The following is a 21,563-nucleotide window of genomic DNA, read 5'->3' on the forward strand; positions in this document are numbered from 1 at the left end:
ACGATACCAAATAACTACCAACCCAGGCTCGAGGCAGGCACAACTGACCATTCAGCTTAAGCCACATTCCACATTCTAATCTCCCTGTTACATCGTCATGACAACATCTTGTCATGACAATCATGTAAATATAGATATGTAACATATCTCCTTTAATGAACAATATTTGGTATGTTCTACTAACATATCTTGATAACAAATTTCATACATTTAATCAATCTAATGTCAGCTACAATATTCTAATAAATAATAATACACATTATGCCATGCCATATTATATGTGTATAACTATCTACAACATAATTAATCAATGGTTATATATAGGTGGTCATTCTAACCCTGGCGGTAAAAACCGCCAGGGCGAATGACCACGGTAGCACCGCCAACAGGCTGGCGGTGCACCGCTGGGCATTCTGACCGTGGCGGTTCAGCCGCGGGCAGAAACGGAAAGTCGGCGGTGTACCGCCGACTTTCCGCTGCCCTTGTGAATCCTCCATGGCGGCGGAGCGCGCTACGCCGCCATGGGGATTCTGACACCCCCTACCGCCATCCTGTTCCTGGCGGGAGAGGATGGCGTAGGGGGTGCCGTGGGGCCCCTGGGGGCCCCTGCAGTGCCCATGCCAATGGCATGGGCACTGCAGGGGCCCCCGTAAGAGGGCCCCACTATGTATTTCAGTGTCTGCTATGCAGACACTGAAATACGCGACGGGTGCCACTGCACCCGTCGCACCTTCCCACTCCGCCGGCTCCATTCGGAGCCGGCGTCCTCGTGGGAAGGCTGTTTCCCACTGGGCTGGCGGGCGGCCTTTTGGCGGTCGCCCGCCAGCCCAGTGGGAAACCCAGAATGACCGCCGCGGTCTTTCGACCGCGGTACGGTCTTCTGGCGGTTCCCGCTTGGCGGGCGGCTCCCGCTGCCCGCCAACATCAGAATCAGGCCCATAATCTCTAAACTTCCTTGGAATAGTCTTTTGACGATTTTTCCATCGCACAGGCTCTCTTATAGCTTTTTCTATCTTAGTCTCTTCAGACTTCCTTTCAGCTTGTTCCACTTCAGTTTCTGTCAATTTAACATAAATTTTTTTTTTTTCAAAATAATGTACCAATTCTGTTTCACTACACCTTACCACATTCCTCAGATTGCACCTTTCACCATCTTCCAACATGACAGAAAATCTCATTACTCCTTGAATTTATTTTGGGATCGGACCATTTAGACTTATCTTTCTTATACTTACCTTCACAAATTCACCAACTCTGAATTTCGTGGCACCACATTCCACTTCATCCCCCTTTTTAGAACCATATCTCTGTGGTTTCTTACGTACACTCTCCTTCATGACATCCTTATTAATTTTTAACAACTTGCTTTTGCTCATCCAAGCTGGCACAGCTACTGTACTAGCTTTCCTGCCCTCCAACATCATAAACAGTGTTTCATTAGTTAACAAATGTGGAGTGGCCCGATAATTCCACATGATTTTCCTAAATGCCCCCTTCCAATCTAGCCTACTGTGCAAAGATAGTTCTATGTTTTCTCCAACTACCCTATTGAACTTCTCAATAAGTCCGTTTTCACTGGGATGGTACACAGCTGTCCTCTTTATGTTCCAAAAAAATCTTCAAATTCTCTTACTGCAAATTGGGGACCCTTATGAGAAATTAAATCTTCTGGATATCCCTCTCTTCTAAATACTTTCTTGCAAAAATCAATAACTACCTTGGCCTTTACCTCCCTGACAAAAGTAGTATCTGGCACTTTAAATGGTAATCCATTAACACAATGGCAAATCTTTAATTTGATCCCAAAATCTCAAATGGACTATTCAAATCTATTCCTACTCTCTGGAATGTACGTTCCAGATATTCCATAGCTATCACCGGTATCCCTCTAGCAGCATGAGATTTTTTGCTGCATGCTTCATATTTCTCAGTTTCAATTTTCCATTCCTGTTCTGAAATTGCTTTAAGGCTAGCATATATCTGCTGCCATTAACTCTTCTTCAACTTCACCATACTCTCCTTGTACAGGTGATTGTGATAAAAAATTAGCATTTATATTCTTTACTCCATTACATATTTCACTGTAAACATTTAGGCCCCCAATATGACATTGGCAGTAAAAAACGCCTACCGCTGTGGCGACGGACGCCAAAAGAACGCCGCCGCGGCTACCATCTGTTTGCCATAATATGACCACAGATGGATTTCTGCGACAGGAAAGGCAGAAATCTGGCTATGGGCATACTGGCAGATGGCGGTAAGGTGGTGCTGCTACCACCAGCAGTGCCATGCCAGTAGACCACCGCCAGCCGTATTATGACAAATAATATAGCCTGTCGGTCGCAGTGCCCCGTCCCGTCCCCTGCCGGAAGACCCCCTGGATACAGGTAAGTTGGGTTTCCAACAGGGGAGGGGGGTGTGAGGTGCTGTGTGTGGGGGTGTGCGCATGAGTGAGTGAGTGTGTGCATGAATGCGAGTGTGTGTTAGTGTTGTTTGCGTGCGTGTATGAATGTGTGTGAGTGCGTGTATGAATGTGTGTGAGTGCGTGTATGTATGGAAATGTGAATATGTGTCTGCATGTATGTTTTGATGTGTGCGCGGATGTGTGCATGAATGAATTTATGCATGCGTATATGTGTGTGTGGATGAGTGTGTATCTGCGTGTGTTTTGGGGGGTGTGGATGTAGGGGGGTGAAGGGTGTCCGGGGAGGTTTGGGGGAGAGGGGGTCTCCTATCAGTGACAGGGAAGGAATCCCCTGTCACTGATAGGGCCTACCGCCATTGTTTTCATGGCGTTACGAATGCCACGAAAACCATGACGGGACGCTGGGACATAATACCGCCGACGGCATAATAGTGAGCGCCGGGCTGGAGATTCTCATCTCCAGCCCGGCGGCTGCTACCGCCATGGCCGTCGAAGTGGTACATTGGCAGGCTGGCTTCAGCCAACTCGCCAATATCATAATGTGGTGGTAAGTAGTGCCACATTAGCTCTGACCGCCGGGGTCATAATGACCCCCTTATTCTTGTAGTCCAAATAGCAATTTTACTATTCATGGTGTTGCTCTTCCTGCACCCTTAGTTGTAAATACATCAACTAAAGGTTTGTGATAAGTCCATAACTCAAATTCAGTACCCTGTACAAAATTCCTAAAATGTTGTATGCCCCACCAACATGCCAAAGTTTCTCAGTGGTGGAATAATTTAGTTCTGCTCCCTTTAATGTTCTAGAAGTGAACACAATAACTCTCTCATGCCCATTCTTCTTCTTCTGCATGATTACAGCACCGAATCCATGCATACTTGCATCAGTCGCAATAATTGAGTTATCTTGTGGGTCAAATGGTGCTAATGCTACTACATTACTGATACATTTCTTATTTTCACAAACAAAAATAATTTTGACATTCCATTAACCATTCATATTTGCAGCCTTTTTTCATCAGTCCTCTCAAAGGTTTTACATTTTCTGAAAAATGATCAACAAATTTCCATAAAATTCTGCCAAATCCAAGAATGACCAAAATTGTTCTTTATATATAGGATCTGGAGCCTTTTTATTGACACTACTAAATTAAATTTAGGTTTGATTTCTTGACTTGAGAGAGTATGTCCTAAAACCTCCACCTCTTGAACTGCAAATCTACATTTGATAAGTTCAACAGTTAAACCAGCCTCAACCAGTTTTGTTAAAACCTTCCTAAACACCTCATCATGTTCTTGATTGTCATCACCCCAAATCAACACGTCATCTTGGAAAAAATCTTATTTGTTCGAATTACCCCAGTAATTTTTGCATCACAATTCGGAAAACAGGCAATGCCTAGGCTAATCTGAATGACATCCTCTTAAACCGATATGCCCCTTCAGGTATGACAAATGAGGTCAAATGATAAGAGCTACTGTGTAATAGCACCTGGTGGGAAGCACTGGATAAATCAATGGTTGAAAAATAATGTACGTTGGTCACCTCAGCCAGCAATTCTCCCATGTTTGGCAAGGGATGAGGGTTAACCCAGATGCAGTTATTTAAGTATTTCAAGTCTAGACACATTCTAATTTTTCCATTTGGTTTAAGTACTATGACATTCGGACTTAACCAATGAGATGATTCAATTGGTTCAATTATGTTATTTTTTCACAATCTTTCTAAATTCTCTTTCAAAGGAGCCCTCAAAGACATAGGCACACTTCTCACTTAATGCACCACTGGTGTGGCATTTTCATTCAAGACAATTTTATGTACTCATTTTTTTAAGCCATTCAAGTTCCTGCTCATATAATTTGGGAAATTCACAAGCCCATGTAACTATTCCATTATTTGCTGTCACCAACACTTTCTCGTTGAGATATAATTTTATACCCAGAGCACATTGATCCCATCCTAGCAATATCCTTCCCTTTTCTACTACATACATCATTCATACCGCTGTTCTATCCTTAAGTGATAGTTTGGTCTTAAAACATCCTGTGATAGGTATTTTGCCTCCACAATACCCTTCTGGTTCAAAGTGTGCTTTATTGAAACTCACACGTTCCTTTTTCTCCCAAATCTCTTTACTGATCAATATATAAGGTGAAAATGAATCCACCATATCTCCTTTCCACATATAGTTACTTGACATTTGGGAAGCCGATCTTCTTCATTTGATGCTTACATACTTAATATGCTTACCACATCTTGCACCATGAAAACATTTCACATCTTCATCAATTTCCGAACTCTTCCTTGCATCCATTCTATCATCCCTATTATGATGCAATGCATTCACACAATTTACTCTGCTACCACTTCCTTCACCTTTGCACACTCTTGCAAAGTGACCTATTTTTTAACATTTGTAACATTTTACCTTTATTGAAGGACAGTTACTTGTTAAATCCATGTGTTTCAAACTACCACACCGATAACATACTTTCTCCCACTTTCATTAAAGCTTGTTTTTTCTTCATTTTTGGACTTATTCTTGTTCCCAATCTCTTTTATTTTGCATACACTCTCACGTGATTTTAATTCTTCAACATGCATTGAGGCATACTCAACTCTTTTGGCCACAGCAATATCATTTTCTAAGGTTGGTTGTTTCATTCCAAGCAACTTTTCTTGAATTTTCAGATTATGGGTCTGATTAATTTAGCTGGTCCCGTATTATTTCATCCTGCAGATCTTTAGATTTGCATGTTACAGCTAAATTTTGTAACACGTCCACATATTGATCCAGTGAGTCATTCACTCTTTGTGCTTGCGAAAATAATTTGTGCCTCTCCACAACCACACTTACCTTCCGTCTGAAATGTTCTTCCAAAGCTTTCATTGAACACTCACACTCATCCTCCAATTCTCCATCCATATCTGAATTCTCATCCCCATCATACTCCACATTCCTTATACTTGCTAAAGTTTGTAAAACTTTTCGATCTTTAGCTCATAAACTATGCTTCCACACTGCCAGTTTTCTTTTTGCCATAAATGCATTTCCATCTATTGCTTCCAAAATGTTTCAAATGCTTCACACCAGTCTTCCCATGGCATTATAGGATCACCAGAACTAGCCATAAATATAGGTGGCGGTGAAACTGACTGCATTATTGCTACCTATGTTATATATACTTCACACTAGAAACTGAGTAATTATAACTGTACATTGTCACAATAGTTTGCTTTCCTTTTTTTAATGTAAATTTCGAAACAACAAACTAATCAGAACTAAAGGCATCACCGTTGACCACTAAATGCTGTTTTTAAAGAAAAATAATAAACTAACATAACTAAAGTTGTCACTGTAGTCTTTCCTTTAACTCAAAAGCTGGGATAGTCCTTCCTCGCTGGTATAGGTCTACTTCACTTTTCATCACACCTTCCCAGGATGCCACAGTAAGTCAGCATCCACCAATCTTCCTTTCTATAGCTGCAGATGTCGCTGACACTCACCGATAAGTTATGATCAAGTAAGCTTCTTCTTTTTTTTTTTTTTTCTCCTCATATGCCAGATGACTTCAGCCCCTAACTGCTTTCCGCCAATATTCTTCACCTTGCATGTATTTTTAGATCACATGGCTCCTCATACGCCGCATGGCTCCTAAAATTGCACGCTCCCGCGCACAGTCAATAATGAGCATCTTCTTTTCCCCCTTATTACACTGCACAGCTTTTGAGATGTTACACTTCTTCGCACAGTTATTAATGAGCTGCTTTAACCAATGCTCATTACACACACTCCGCACAACTTAGCTTTACAAAGAGCATTTGTCTATTCTCTTGCACTGCCTTTATTTCAAACTATGAGCTCACCAACTCAAGATCTTGCTGTCTCGCTCTGGCCTGGAATTTATCTTTACAGTTGTCACCAATATACATCGTCATAGGCACTGAACTCTTCCCATTACAAGTGACGTGCACTTCTGCACAAGTACTCACCAGCTACCAACGGCACTTTTTTTTCATCCTGAACAACCCAGCGTCCAACAATATTGAACATCGCTCTTCTTGGTGGCAGGGTTGGTTTGGTTGCTCATTATAAGCATCCCGTTCTTGTCACCCGTGCAATGTCTTTTACCTTAATAAATCTACATGGAAAACATGTGGTAATTCATGTATTTATTAAGATACCAAATAACGACCAATTCAGGCTCCAGGCAGACACAACTGACCATTCAGCTCAAGCCACATTCCACATTCTAAGCTCCCTGTTACATCATTGTCATGACAACACCTTGTCATGACAATCATGTAAATATATATATGTAACACTAGTAAATATCAAGAGTTTTATAACACACATGCTAACAAAGGGCCTGATTTGGATGTTGGCTGTAACAGTCCCGCCATCAAGTTTTCAACTGAAAACCTTTCTGCCGCCGTGACATTCCACCCGCAATATTTAGATGTTGGTGGTCCCATCGCCAAAAGCCTGCATTCTAACCACCGTCTCCACCAAGAAACACCGCCCACGTCAATGGCAGGAGAGGGAAAAGTAGATGCCAGTGGAACCACAAGCATCCTTACCGCTGTGCAGATTTGGATATGCCTTACCACCAAGAAAAAAGTGGCAGTCCAACCTCCACTTCTGAGTTGGTGGATTGGGAGGGGAAAGTGGTGCAAACACACCTTTTTTCCCACAGCCACCCACTTTTCCTTCTCCCGTCTTTGGCGTGGGCAGTGTTTCTTGGAGGAGACAGCAGTTCAAATGCGGGCTTTTGGCTACGGGACTGCCAACATCTAAATACAGCAGGAAGACCATCACAGCAGCAGATGGATTTTCATTCGAAAATTCAACATCTGGATCGTTACCACCAAGATCTAAATCAGGCCCTTAATGTAGCATTCCATAGGAAATAATTTTAAAATAATCAAATTATTTTTACTTTTAAATGATGGGTATATTCATATTTTAGTCTTCAACATTATGCAAAATTAATAATTAATCATTCAATGTTTTCAATGTTTTATTAGTTTAAATTTTTTAATTTCACTTAATAAAATACACTTTAAAACGTTTATCAAACATATTTAATTAAATAAACATAACTTGTAATCAAGTTTACTAAATATTAATTCAAAATAAAACTGCTAAGTAATGTGTTTTTATTTTATTTTTGATTTGTTTGAAAATGAATATTTATGAAAAAAATAGATATTTAAATAATTAAATTTTTCAGTAAAGGTTCATTTGAAGAGGTAATGTGTTTTGATATTTTATATTTTAGTTCTAGGATGAAAATAATTATTTTAATTTATTTTATATTTATATTTTACAATAAAATAAATACGATATATATTTCTTAATTATGTTTTAATCATTTTCCCTATTCTTCTCATATGGAGATCTCCACCACATTGGTGGAGATCCCCACCTGCTTGTGAAAAGTTACAAGTTACCTTGGAAAATAGGGCCCTATGAGTTTACTCATGAAAACATGTGTATTATGTGTTTTACCATATTAGTAGCAAAGTAAAACTGCAGTATAGCACTCACAACCCATTCTTCATAACTGTCTGCAAACGTGAATGGTCAATTTTGAGGTAAAAATGTATAAAACATGTGAGGCCAGTGCTGCTACTTGGCATGCATATTTCTGCCCCAAAAATTCTAAATTAACATGGTAAGCCCAGTAAACATGTTAATTCCTCTGTCTGATTTCACTTCCATTTTAAGCACTTTGCCTTAGTGAACCAATTGTGTTTGTTCTAAAAATTGTATGTGTATTTGTAAAATGCACTATCACCTACAAAGGTATTCTGGTGCTGAGAAGGTGGGTGTGCCTAGCTCTGCCTATCATAGGATGCTTAATTGAAAAGCCAGGTCTTTAGCTTATAGTGAAGTTCAAGAAGAGAGAATGAGGGTCTGGTGTGGAGTGGGAGGCTGTTCCATTAGGAGTGATGTAAGAGAATCCACATCCTCCTAATATGGTTTTGTCTATGCATGGGATGTCTGCAAGTAGTCCTGGGGAGCGGAGGAGTGTGGGAGGTTCTTGGCAGAAGATGTGTACAGCCTGAGTTGTGTTTTCCCTTGGATATGTGTGTGAGGAGTTTGAATTGAAAGCATGTCTCTATCGGGAGCCAGTGCAGTTCCTTGAGGTATGGTGTGATATGACTTCTGCATGGGAGGTTGAGGAGGAGTCAAGATCTGAATGGTTTGTGTTCTCCTAGAGAGTTGTTTGGAAATCCTGGAGGAGAGGATGTTCCCATAGTCCAACTTGCCATTGAATAGGGTGTGAGTGACAGTTTTTCTAGTGTTGCTTTGGAGACTTTCCAGGGTGTGGAAGCAGGATGCCGTTACAGCATTGACTTTGCGGTTATGTCCAGTTTGCTGTTGATGATTATTCCAAGGTTCCAGATGTGGGTCCTGGGTGTGGGTCCTGGGTGTGGGTCTGCGTTCAGCCAGCACCAGTCTGAGTCCCATGGTGAGGTGTTCCTGCTGAAGATCACTACTTCTGTCTTGTCGGTGTTGAGCTTGAGTCAGCTGGCTTTCATCCAGTTAGGGACTACGGTCATGCAGGTGGTGAACTTATTCCTTGTGCAGGGAGTCTCTTCTGAGAGGAAAAGTATGAATTGTGTGCCATATGTACAGGAGAGGATATTGATGGTGTGTGCATGGATGATGTTGACCAGAGGGATCATATATGCATTGAATAGGGTGGGGCTTAGCGATGACCCTTGAGGCACTCACAGATGAGTTTATGGGCTTCCGATTTGTAAGATGCCAAGCTGGCAGTTTGTGTTCTATTTGTTAGGAGGAGCAGATCAAGGGGAAAGCGGAACTTTGAATGACAATCTTGTGCATGTTCTGGATGATTATAGGATATGAGACTGTGTCAAATGTTATAGAAAGGTCCAGGAGAATGAGGGCTGCTGTGTCTCCTCTGTCAAGGAACATGCATATGTCATGTGTGCCGGCAATGAGTGCTGTTTCCGTACTGTGATTGGGCTTCAATCTAGACCGTGTGGTGTGGAGGAGCTGGTGGTTGCTGAGGTGGTCAGTGAGGTGTCAGTTGATTTGTTTCTCTAAGACCTTTGCACATTATGGCAGGAGGGAGATGGGTCTGTAGATGGAAAGCATGGCTGGATCTGAGACCAGCAGAGTGTTGTGGCTAGTTTAGTTGTCAGTTACTTGGTCAATGGTTCGGTAAATAGAAGTACCTTATACTTAATGTGTTGCTGCGAGGAATGACTTAATTAAACACTAGCAGCATGGAAAATGACGTTAGCCGGGTGGGGGTGGCAGTATGGGAGAAGGGGGTTTTGCACCAAAAAATGACGTTAGAGTCTAAAAAGATGACTCTCACCAGCATAGCGTAATGTCTTGACGCTAAACCTACCATACCACATGACTCCTGTCTTATAAAAGACAGGAGTCATGCCTGCCATCCCAATGGCCAGCACATGGGACAAGGGTCCCCTGGACATGGTCATTGCACCCAGTGCCATGTCTGGGGGCCCATTTCGGGGCCCCCATGGGACTTAAAAAAAAACAAAAAATCTTACCTCTACTTAATTATACTTACCTGGGATGGGGTCCCCTATCCTCCAATGTCCCTCTGGTGTGGGTGGGGGTGTCTCTGGGGCCTTAGGAGGGCACCTGTGGATTCATTCCATCGTGTTCCACCATGAAAATGGGCCCACAGGTCCCCTAACGCCTGCCTTGACCCATGTGTTAAATAATGGCGCTAAGCGAGCTTGACACCATTATTTAGGCCCGCCTCCCTCCAGTGCTCCATTTATGCACAGGAGGATAAACAAGGCCCTAGGGCCTTAGAGTTATTTTTTGCCCTGGAACGCCTGCGTTGCATCTCATTGACGCAAGGTAGTATCCCGCAGGCAAAAAAATGACTTTAACTCCAAAACTTTGGCGCTAGACAGGTCTAGCGACAAAATATATATTTGGAGTTAGGTTTGCGTCAAATGTGCATTAAAAAATTACAACAATTTGGCACAAATGGGGAATAAATATGCCCCTAAGTGTCATGTTAACAAGGGATTGGCGTAGGGCAGCACCACAAGTCCTTTTGCTGTGCTGCCCTACGCCAATGTGAAAGAGCAGGAACTCACTGTATTTATGTATACAGTGCATTTCTGTCATTTCCTCCTGCGCTGGTGCACAACTGGTTGCCTGGTGCCAACGTAGGCATCCTTGCAGCATAGTGCAAGGGTGCCTGCATTGGATGCAGGATTGTTTTTGTGCAGGAAGGGACAACCTCCTGCATAAAAAAATAATCCAGAGAGGTGTATTCTTCTTTGCATGTGTGCTACAGAATGCAGCACACATGGAAAGAGGAAAAAAGAAGGGGAAATGAAAATATTTCTCCTCGTTACCCCTGCTCTGAGAAGGCGTAAGGTGTTGGTGTTGCCCCAGGTTTGCAGGCTCTTGTAAATCTGGGGCAGTGTAAAAATCCATGGGTGTTGCATGGGAAAACCCACCGCAACACCTATGGAATGATCCCTGGCGCAGAGTAAGACAACGCAGCAACTTGTGCTGCTTTGTTTTACTCCATATCTATGAGGCCAAGAAAAGCAACTCAAAGTGACTTTGCGTGGCCTCATGGATATAGTTGAGAGGCTTGCACCACCCGAGTGTCAAAAAAGTGAAGCTCCGGCGGCATAAGCCTCTTGTAAATATGCCCCTAATTCTTTCTGCAATAAATACGTAACAGCTTTTTTGATGTCTTTAATTTTGCAGTATACATTCTATTTTTGTTCTTCATGTTTGCAAACATGTTCTATCTTGCATATGAAAAAGCTATACATTATATATACTTATAAAGGAACTTAGCTGTCGGCCTTGTTCCTCTATTTGGTCATGGAACTCCTCAGTGGCTTGCAATATCCTTAAAATGTACAGCAGGAGGAACGTTATCCCATTTATAGTGTTCAACAGAGTAGAAGTAACCTATGCACCAAATGAACACCTGCAATAGAGGTTAAGCGCAAACAATAGCATTTGAAAGCTTGAGAGTTAGTTGAGTTCGGTCGAGGGCTCCAGTCCTGTGAGCTCAGCTAGAAAATGTCATGATATACCGCAACACATTGCCTCAACCACTGTGAACGGCTGATGGCTCTGGAGGGCTCCACTCTGCTCAAAGTCCACTTATTAGCTTATTGAATGATTACTGGGCTCCACTTTGCAAAAAGTGCCTTTCTTGCAATATCTGAAAGATAAGATTTTCTGAAAGGTCTACAACATGAGTTTTTTTTTGTTCTAAAAGTTTTATTGGGCTTTAGTGAGTAGAAAAGGGAGAGATCTCTCTATTAACATAACATCAGAGCAAGAAGTCGACTTTTGTCCAAAATATCAAACGATGGTAACCACATAATCATGAAAGGAAACATAAAAATGAAATCTTGGTGCATATATAATGACACGATGCAGCTAATGGACAAGGCTTGGGGAGTCAGTCGAAACCCACTGATGTCATTGTAGAGATGAGAAGGAGAAACATGTGCTTAGGACAAAGTTTATGAGATGTAGAAGAAGTGTAATAATATAGGAAGAAAGTGGGGAAGGGAATATACACGACATACAGAGTAGGGGAAATAGAGGCAAGTAGTTGGTGGTTAGGCCACTAACAGGGCTGCGTCTCACCATTGTGACTGAAGGTATGTGCACAGGAAGGTTAATGTTACATCACTTCATATTATTTATAAAAGTGTCCAAGTTCTCCTAGATATGTGTAGATGGGGCTGGATTACAAGTATGCTATGATTAGGCAGAATATGTGCTTTTAAGAAATGTAAGCCACGCTCACCAAGTATGATAAGATGCATGACTACATTTTTACCAATCCAGTAGAAATAACTTTGATAGCAATGGTGGTCAGTAAGTCAAAGAGAATGAGGGCACTGTCTGTAAGCCTGGGCAAATTATCAGCAGCATACGGGCTGAGTGCAATAATTGGAAAGTCCATTGAGACAGCAATGTTAAATATTTTACTTAGTTGGGTCGCTATATAATTCAAGTATTGAACAAGATATGGACATGCAAAAAGCCTGTGTTGCATGTCACCACAAGCTGTCAGTACAGCCTCTAAAAATTAGACCAGGAAACCTTGTCAGAGGCCTTCTCTGCGTCAAGAGCTATGGCTGCTGCAGTTGGAGCTTGCAGAAGGGATGCGTTTTCAATGACATGGCAGAACAGATGGATATTATCACATGCAATGCTGCCTTGGACAAAGCCTGCCTTGGAGGGATGAATGAGCTGCGCTATAAAAGGGGCTAGAAGGGACGCCAGGATCTTAGCATAACTTTTGAATTGCATGTTTATTAAGGAAAGTGGCCTGAGGTTTTTTTGGGTCAGTGGGATCTTTCCCCTCTTTTGGGCTAACAACAGTGGTAGCCTTCGCAGTAGTGCCGGACACTGAACACGTGGACGAAAAGTAATTTAGCAGATTCTCCAGGGGGGGCCAATACCGGTTCCAAAGGTTTTGTAAAAAAAACTTATGGGGATGCCATCTGGCCCAGGGGCTCCCCGGAAGGAATTAGTTTACTCACCTGCCGGATCTCACTTTGTTCTAACGGCTCGTTCAGTTTTCTATCATCATCATTGGAAAGAGTTTTTAAAGGTATAGATGGGGGAAATTTTAAACAAGCTTCTTTGGGGGGTGGAGACTGAGGTGGAGTACAGGTCCGTATAGAATTTGTGGAAGATTTTATAAGTATCACTAGTTTTTGTTTTCAGGGAGCCCAAGGGATCTTTAGTAATAAAAATCAGTGTTGAGATCTTCTTGAATTTTAAATAGGCAGTTAGCCCTTTCCCCGATTTATTTAAGTAAAATAATTTCTTCCATTTCTGTGCCTGGATCCACAAATGCATGTGTTTACTCACAATTTTATTATATTCATATTTCTGTTTCTTTAGTTGCTTCAGCGCAAAAGTGTCTTTCGAACCTCTGAATAAAATTTCGTGGGATTTGATATCTGCCTATAGTTAGCTAGAGAAGGTCTTATTTCTTTCTTTGGGGGTCATTCTGACCTCGGCGGTAAAAGGCGCTTACCGCCGGTCAGAAGACCGCCATAACACCGCCGCGGCCGCGGTAAACCGCCACGGTCATTCTGACCCGCTACTTGAAAACCTCCAAAAACCCGACATCCACAAAAGTCCGCCACACCAAAGGTCAGCGAAAAAATGGCGATGCCCAAACCTCCACCGTCACGCCAACAGAAATACGCCCATGGCATTACGACCCACGAATCCACGCGGCGGTCTTTCAACCGCGGTATTCCATTGGCGGTACACACCGCCGCGGTCAAAATACACACACCTTTACAAAACATCCCCACATTGGACAATTTGAAACACACACACCTGAGACACATATACACACCACTCCCACACACCCAATACAAAATAAAACACACACCCACATCACCCACAAACCCCTATGACCACAATTGCGAATCAAGGACAGAGAGAGACAGCACTGCTTAGAGTAGACCATCACACAGAGGCAAATCACAACATCACCCACACAATTACCACGGACAAAACACCATACACCACCACACACATTACACTCCACAACACATACACCACCCCTCACCTCATCCACACCACCCCATGGCACCCCAAAGACACCCCAGGTTCTCTGACGCAGAACTCAGGGTCATGGTGGAGGAAATAGTCAGTGTAGAGCCCCAGCTATTCGGGGCACAGGTGCAGCACACCGCAATAGCTAGGAAGATGGAGCTATGGCAAAGGATAGTGGACAGGGTCAACGCGGTGGGACAGCATCCACGCAATCGGGATGACATCAGGAAGCGATGGAACGACCTACGGGGGAAGGTGCGTTCCATGGTATCAAGGCACAACATTGCGGTGCAGAAGACTGGCGGCGGACCCCCACCTACTCCCCCAGAATTTACAGCATGGGAGGAGGAAGTCTTGCACATCCTGCATCCTGAGGGCCTCGCAGGAGTATCTGGAGGAATGGACTCTGGTAAGTCAAATCTTAACTACTAGTTCCCACCCCCACCCCACCTGCATGCCAGCACATACCCCCACCCTCACCCCCACCACCATCACACCAACTCCTTGCAAAAGGCTCACCATCACAACCCACCCATCCCAACACCAGGCCCTGCATGCGACCACAAAGCATGGACACCCATCACCAAAGCATGCCCACTGCACACACACATCACCCCCACAAGCCACCCTCACAAAAGCCCCCACAAGGGAATGCCTGCACTTGGGTACACGGACACCCACCCATCATACGAAATGCCACACACAGAAGCTATAACCATACCTTAATACCCCTGCAGGACCCGAATGCCACCACACCGCCACGAAGGGTCCAGAGATGTCCATCCCACCCCCAGATGAGGCCCCCAGCGATGACAGCAGCTCTGTCTCCCTGGACCCAGATGACCAGCCCGGCCCATCGGGGACCTCTGGACAGTCGGTTCCCCACAGACAGCCACAGGCTACAGCAGACCTAACCCCCTCTGGGAACACCAGCACAGCTCCCGCCCAGCGGGCCCATGCCTCTGTCTCCAGGACACGTCAATCAGCGGTGTGTCCGCCACTACAGGGCACCCAGGTTGACCCACCACCCCAACAACCACAGGGACCTGGGGGCAGTGGTAGTGGGCACACCGTCCAGGGGACAGAGGCCCAGGGAAACAGGGGAACTGGGAGGGCTGCTGTGCGACAGGGGGGGGACAGGCCCAGGGAACCCACTCTCCAAGAGGCCCTCTCCTCCATCATGGGAGCATACCACCACTCCCAGGAGACGATGGCGACGGTACTGGCCAGGTTCCAGGAGATCCAGGCACAGCAGGAGGAACGGTACATGGGGTTCAGAGAGGAACTGAGGAACATTGGTTCCGCAATGGGGACCATCGTCCTGGCCCTTAACGAGATAGTCACCACATTGCAGGACCATGTGGCACCACAAAGGGCCCCTGTCACTAGCCAGGACCAGGAAGAGGCTACCACATCCGCCGGCGCTAGTGGACAGGAGGCCCCCACACAACGACAGTCCACCAGAACCCCACCTCCTGCTGAAGAACAACCACCCCGCAAGCGGAACCTGAGATCTCACAAGAAGACAGAGTAGGATGCCAAGACCCCCGCCAGCAAAGGATACCCCCTGATGTCATCCCACTGTCCCACATTGTCACCCTGTCCAACCTTAAACTGCCCCTGCTCCATCCTTCCACAGGCATATGGACAATGCACCTGTGAAACTGAGAACTGGACTCTGCCATGGACATTATTCCACCCCCACCCATCACCGTCTTACAATCATGTACCTATATGTAGCACTTTAAATAAATCACTCATTGCACTTAAAATAACAGGAGTCTGCTTGTATTTTTCACAAATGTATTACACATAACGGTGCAATTATGTTCAGTTACATTGTGATGACAACATACCAATGTCAATAAGCTTTAGTCCATGGGCAAACAAAGCAGTAGTCACGCAGTCGGTCATACAGCTCTGAAAAGGGAAGGGAAAGTCACAATTAACTTAAAAGGAACTGGGGGGAAACACAGACAGTAGAGACGCAGGAGGCCTTAAGTAAATGTGAAATGGCGTGGTTGATCCTTACCTGTGTGCTACTGAAAATATTGTTGTATCACTGTATCCCTGTTGTCTGTGTCGTCCCCGTCGTCTTCCTCCTCTTCACTCTCCACAGGCTCCACAGCTGATACAACACCACCATCTGGACCATCCTCCTGCACAAAAGGCACCTGGCGTCGCAAAGCAAGATTGTGAAGCATACAGCAGGCCACGATGATATGGCACACCTTCTTTGGTGAGTACATTAGGGATCCACCAGTCATATGTAGGCACCTAAACCTGGCTTTCAGGAGGCCGAAGGTCCTTTCTATGATCCTCCTAGTTCGCCCATGGGCCTCATTGTACCGTTCCTCTGCCCTGGTCCGGGGATTCCTCACTGGGGTCAATAGCCAGGAGAGGTTGGGGTAACCAGAGTCACCCAATAACCACACACGGTGTCTCTGTAGCTGTTCCATCATATAAGGGATGCTGCTATTTCTCATAACATACGCATCATGCACTGACCCAGGGAACTTGGCATTTACATGGGAGATGTACTGGTCTGCCAAACAGACCACCTGGACATTCATCGATTGATAACTTTTTCTGTTTCTGTACACCTGCTCACTTTCACTGGGGGGAACCAAAGCCACATGGGTCCCATCAATGGCACCAATGATGTTGGGGATATGTCCAAGGGCATAAAAATCACCCTTCACTGTGGCCAAATCATCCTCCTCAGGGAAAACAATGTAGCTCCGCATGTATTTCATCAGGGCAGACAACACTCTGGACAAAACCTTAGAAAACATAGGCTGAGACATCGCTGATGACATGGCCACTGTTGTCTGAAAAGACCCACTTGCCAAAAAATGGAGTACTGACAGAACCTGCACCAGAGGGGGAATCCCTGTGGGTTGGCGGATGGGGGACATCAGGTCTGGCTCCAGCTGGGCACACAGTTCATGTATAGTGGCTCTGTCAAGTCTGTATCTAAGTATAATATGTCGTTCTTCCATTGTCGACAGGTCCACCAGCGGTCGGTACACGGGAGGATTTATCCTTCTCCTCGCAAGTCCCAGCGGACGGTGCCTAGGAAGGACAACATGGAGCAGAAAGTCAAGCAAACCACAGGTTCGTTCACACAGCTTGCACAGTAAAAAAATCGCAATGCATTGAAAGGCTTGTATGAGTGGCAATGCACGGCCTTGGCCTGTGTGACGCAGTTGAAATTATGCCATGTGGGCCCTGGAAATGGCGGCTGCCTGACCTGTGAAGTGTGACAGTGGGATGTGAGGTCAATGCGCTGGCGTGGCACACCGTGGCGGTAGGCGGTCGAAGACCGCGGTGCGAAGCCGCATTGGTTAACATTGCACCCTATGGGTTTCATGAGCCAATGACGATGTGCGCCGGGGGTCGCGGTACGCACCACCGCGGTACGCACCGCCGCGGGCGTGACCGCCATTTTCTATCTGATTAATCACTCGAGACCTGATCATCCACAGGAGAGGACCTATACTACAAGTGCTGCTGTGACCTCGGTCTGGGAGATACAATGGCTGCTGCGACTGGGGAAAGGGCCCCTGCCTTCACTGCCGAAGAACTGGAGAAACTTGTTGATGGGGTCCTCCCCCAGTATGCGCTACTCTACGGTCCTCCAGACCAACAGGTTAGTACACAGGGTGCACGCTGAATGGGCTATGCCTGTGTTGAGTGGGGTGGATGTAAGATGGTGGGGAGGGGAGCGAATGAGGAGTGCAACGCACAACAGATGGGAACATGTGCCACATGGCAAGGTTGGGGAGGGGGGGCCCCTCACATCGACCATGCAGAAAAGTGATGATATTTCCTTTCTCACCCTGTACATGTCAAATAGGTCAGCGCCCATCAGAAGATCGACATTTGGCGTGCCATCGCCAAGGACGTCCGGGCCCTGGGGGTCCACTACAGACGGGGCACCCACTGCCGAAAGAGGTGGGAGGACATCCGCCGCGGGACCAGAAAGACCGCCGAGTCTCTGCTGGGGATGGCCTCCCAACATAGGAGGGGTGCCAGCCGCCAATTGACCCCCCTGATGTCCCGGATCCTGGTGGTGGCCTACCCCGATTTGGATGGGCGCGTGAGGACATCACAGCAGACACAAGGGGGTGAGTATCAGCACATTCTGCTATCTTTGCGCGCAGTGGAGGTGTCTGGGTTGGGGAGGAGGGCTGTGGGTAACTCAAGGCCAGGGCGCTTTCTCTAGGCTAGTCCCCTCCGTTAGGCATGGCCCTGTGCCCCCGCCCCCCACCTCCGTAGGGTGCCAAGTACAGCTATCCATGGTCCTGCATCACCCATGTGTGCATTTGTCGTCCATAGACCTGTAGGCCTAGTCACACGAACTGAGTAGTGTACCCCGATTGCGCAGCGTAGTGCATGGGGCTTCTGTGTCTGTCCTCTCCGACAACGGTGTTGCCAATGCATGCACTCAACCTGTCTTCATTTCTCCCCCCCACCCATTTTCTTTTTCTTCCTGTGCATGTGTGCATTAGCATCATCAGGCGGAGGAGAATTGGCATCGGCGCACGAGGGAGCTGCATCTCACATGGCCCCGGAGGGCCATGCAACCGACTCCGAGTTCACCAGTGAGACGGAGGGCGAGGGGAGCTCCACAACGGGGACCCGTGGAGACGTCAGCGACACCGACACGTCCTTGGAAGGGAGCTCCCTTGCGGTGGCGGCAACATCCGTGCCCACCGCCACAACAGGTACAGCCGCCACCCAGCGCACCAGCCCCGCCCTCCCAGCAGCCCCTCAGCCTTCGCTCCGTGCCCGCTCACCCAGGAAGGTGGGCATCTCCTTCGCCCCAGGCACCTCAGGCCCTGCCCCAGTTACCCCTGCTGCCCTCAGTGAGGAGGTCATTGACCTCCTCCAGACCATCATTGTTGGGCAGTCTACCCTTTTGAATGCCATCCAGGGTGTAGAAAGGGAGGTGCATCGGAGCAATGCATACCTGGAGGGCATTCATTCGGGTCAGGCTGCCCATCAGCGATCGTTCAACGCTCTGGCCTCAGCACTGACGGCAGCCATTGTCCCTGTCTCCAGCCTCCCTCTTCTAACTCCCTCCACCCAGTCCCAGTCTCCTGTTCCTCAGCCTATCCCATCCACACCATCAGACCAGCCTGCACACACCTCAACACCCAAGGGCAGCTCATCCAGACATAAGCACCACAGATCCCACAAGCATTCACACAAGCAACATCCACATGCAGACATGCCAACAGTCACTACCACCTCTGTGTCCCCCTCCTCCTCGTCTCCCTCCTCCCTCCCTGTGACGTCTCCACTCACACCTGCATGCACACCACCATCAGCCAGTACTTCCATCACCAGCACACCCTCCATTACAGTCAGCACACGTGCAGTCACCACCCCCACTGCCATTTACACGTCCCCTGTGTCCTCTCACACAGTGTCTGTCACCCCCTCTTCCAAACCACACAAACGCAGGCAGCCACCCACCCAACAGCCATCCACCTCACGACAGCCTCCAGCCCAAGCACCTGCACCCAAAGACAGCACACTTGACTCTCCTACAACCACATCCTCTTCCTCCACTCCCATACCCACTGCACCTACCCTTCCCATTGCTCCGAAAAAACTTTTCCTCTCCAAAATTAACCTCTTTGCATCACCTGACCCACCCCCTCCATCTGGTAAGAGTCCAAAGAGCACCTCAGCCACCACCAGCCCTGCATCTAGTATCACCATAGTGCAGGGCTATTGGAGTCCACCAGCTCCTAGGGAAGGAACATCGCCCAGCAGCAAGGGGACAGCCAGCCCAAACCCTGGGAAGAGGACAAGAAAAATTAAGGGCTGGCGCGAAAGCCTGAGACGGCTGCCACCAAGGAGAGTGGCCTTGCCCCGTCACCTGCCACATCATCTAAGGGAAGCAAGGGCCAGAGAGCTGCAGCGAAGGAGGGCAAGGGCAGCAGGGCGGAGAAGACATGCAGCAGGCGAGCGCACCAGGAGGGCCCCACCAGCCCCATACCGGGTGTGACGGACGACACCCACGGGCCCAAGACTCCATCACAGGAGGGCCCCGCTACCGCAAGGTCGGAGGGCGACTAAGCAGGGAGTCTTGGCCAGGTCTGGCTCCCTTGAAAGACAGGACAAGCACCGCTGAACAGGGCCCCGCCGTGAAGGGCACCGCTGAACAGGGCCCCGCCGTGAAGAGCACCGCTGAACAGGGCCCCGCCAAGACAGGCACCGCTGAACAGGGCCCCGCCAAGACAGGCACCGCTGAACAGGGCCCCGCCGTGAAGAGCACCGCTGAACAGGGCCCCGCCGTGAAGAGCACCGCTGAACAGGGCCCCTCCGTGAAGAGCACCGCTGAACAGGGCCCGCCAAGACAGGCACCGCTGAACAGGGCCCCGCCGTGAAGAGCACCGCTGAACAGGGCCCCGCCGTGAAGAGCACCGCTGACCAGGGCCCGCCAAGACAGACACCACTGAACAGGGCCCTGCCGTGAAGAGCACCGCTGAACAGGGCCCCGCCAAGACAGGCACCGCTGAACAGGACCCCGCCAAGACAGGCACCGCTGAACAGGGCCCCGCCGTGAAGAGCACCGCTGAACAGGGCCCCGCCAAGACAGGCACCGCTGAACAGGGCCCCGCCGTGAAGAGCACCGCTGAACACGGCCATGCCAAGACAGGCACCGCTGAACAGGGCCCCGCCGTCTCAAGCACCGCTCCGCTGGGCCCTTCATCTCAAGCACCGCTCCGCTGGGCCCTTCCTGTCAAGCACGGCTCCGCTGGGCCCTTCATCTCAAGCACCGCTCCGCTGGGCCCTTCCTGTCAAGCACGGCTCCGCTGGGCCCTTCATCTCAAGCACCGCTCCGCTGGGCCCTTCATCTCAAGCACCGCTCCGCTGGGCCCTTCCTGTCAAGCACCGCTCCGCTGGGCCCTTCATCTCAAGCACCGCTCCGCTGGGCCCTTCCTGTCAAGCACCGCTCCGCAGGGCCCTTCATCTCAAGCACCGCTCCGCTGGGCCCTTCATCTCAAGCACCGCTCCGCTGGGCACTGCCGTCTCAAGCACCGCTCCGCTGGGCCCTTCATCTCAAGCACCGCTCCGCTGGGCACCGCCGTCTCAAGCACCGCTCCGCTGGGCACCGCCGTCTCAAGCACCGCTCCGCTGGGCCCTTCATCTCAAGCACCGCTCTGCTGGGCCCTTCATCTCAGGCACCGCTCCGCTGGGCACCGCCGTCTCAAGCACCGCTGGTCCATTGACAGTGCCGGTTCTGTGTCGAGCAGGTGTTCACGAAGCACTCTGGGCACCATGCCTCCTCCAATACCAGTGGAGTCGGTTATCCATCTGATGGACTGTGGCTTTGCACTCCCCAGGATTGAACAGTGGGCAACCCTCCCACTGTAGAGACTTGTGAGACTGTGGCTTTGCACTCCCCAGGATGGTACAGTGGGCATGGAGGCCCCTCGTGGATCTGGCGTCGTGGACTCATGTGGCTGAGGTGCCCCCCTTTCCCTTCCCCCTGAGGTGCCTGTTGTTTTATCATCTGATGCC

This window comes from Pleurodeles waltl, chromosome 9, assembly GCF_031143425.1.
Source record: "Pleurodeles waltl isolate 20211129_DDA chromosome 9, aPleWal1.hap1.20221129, whole genome shotgun sequence".
Lineage (NCBI taxonomy): Eukaryota > Metazoa > Chordata > Amphibia > Caudata > Salamandridae > Pleurodeles > Pleurodeles waltl.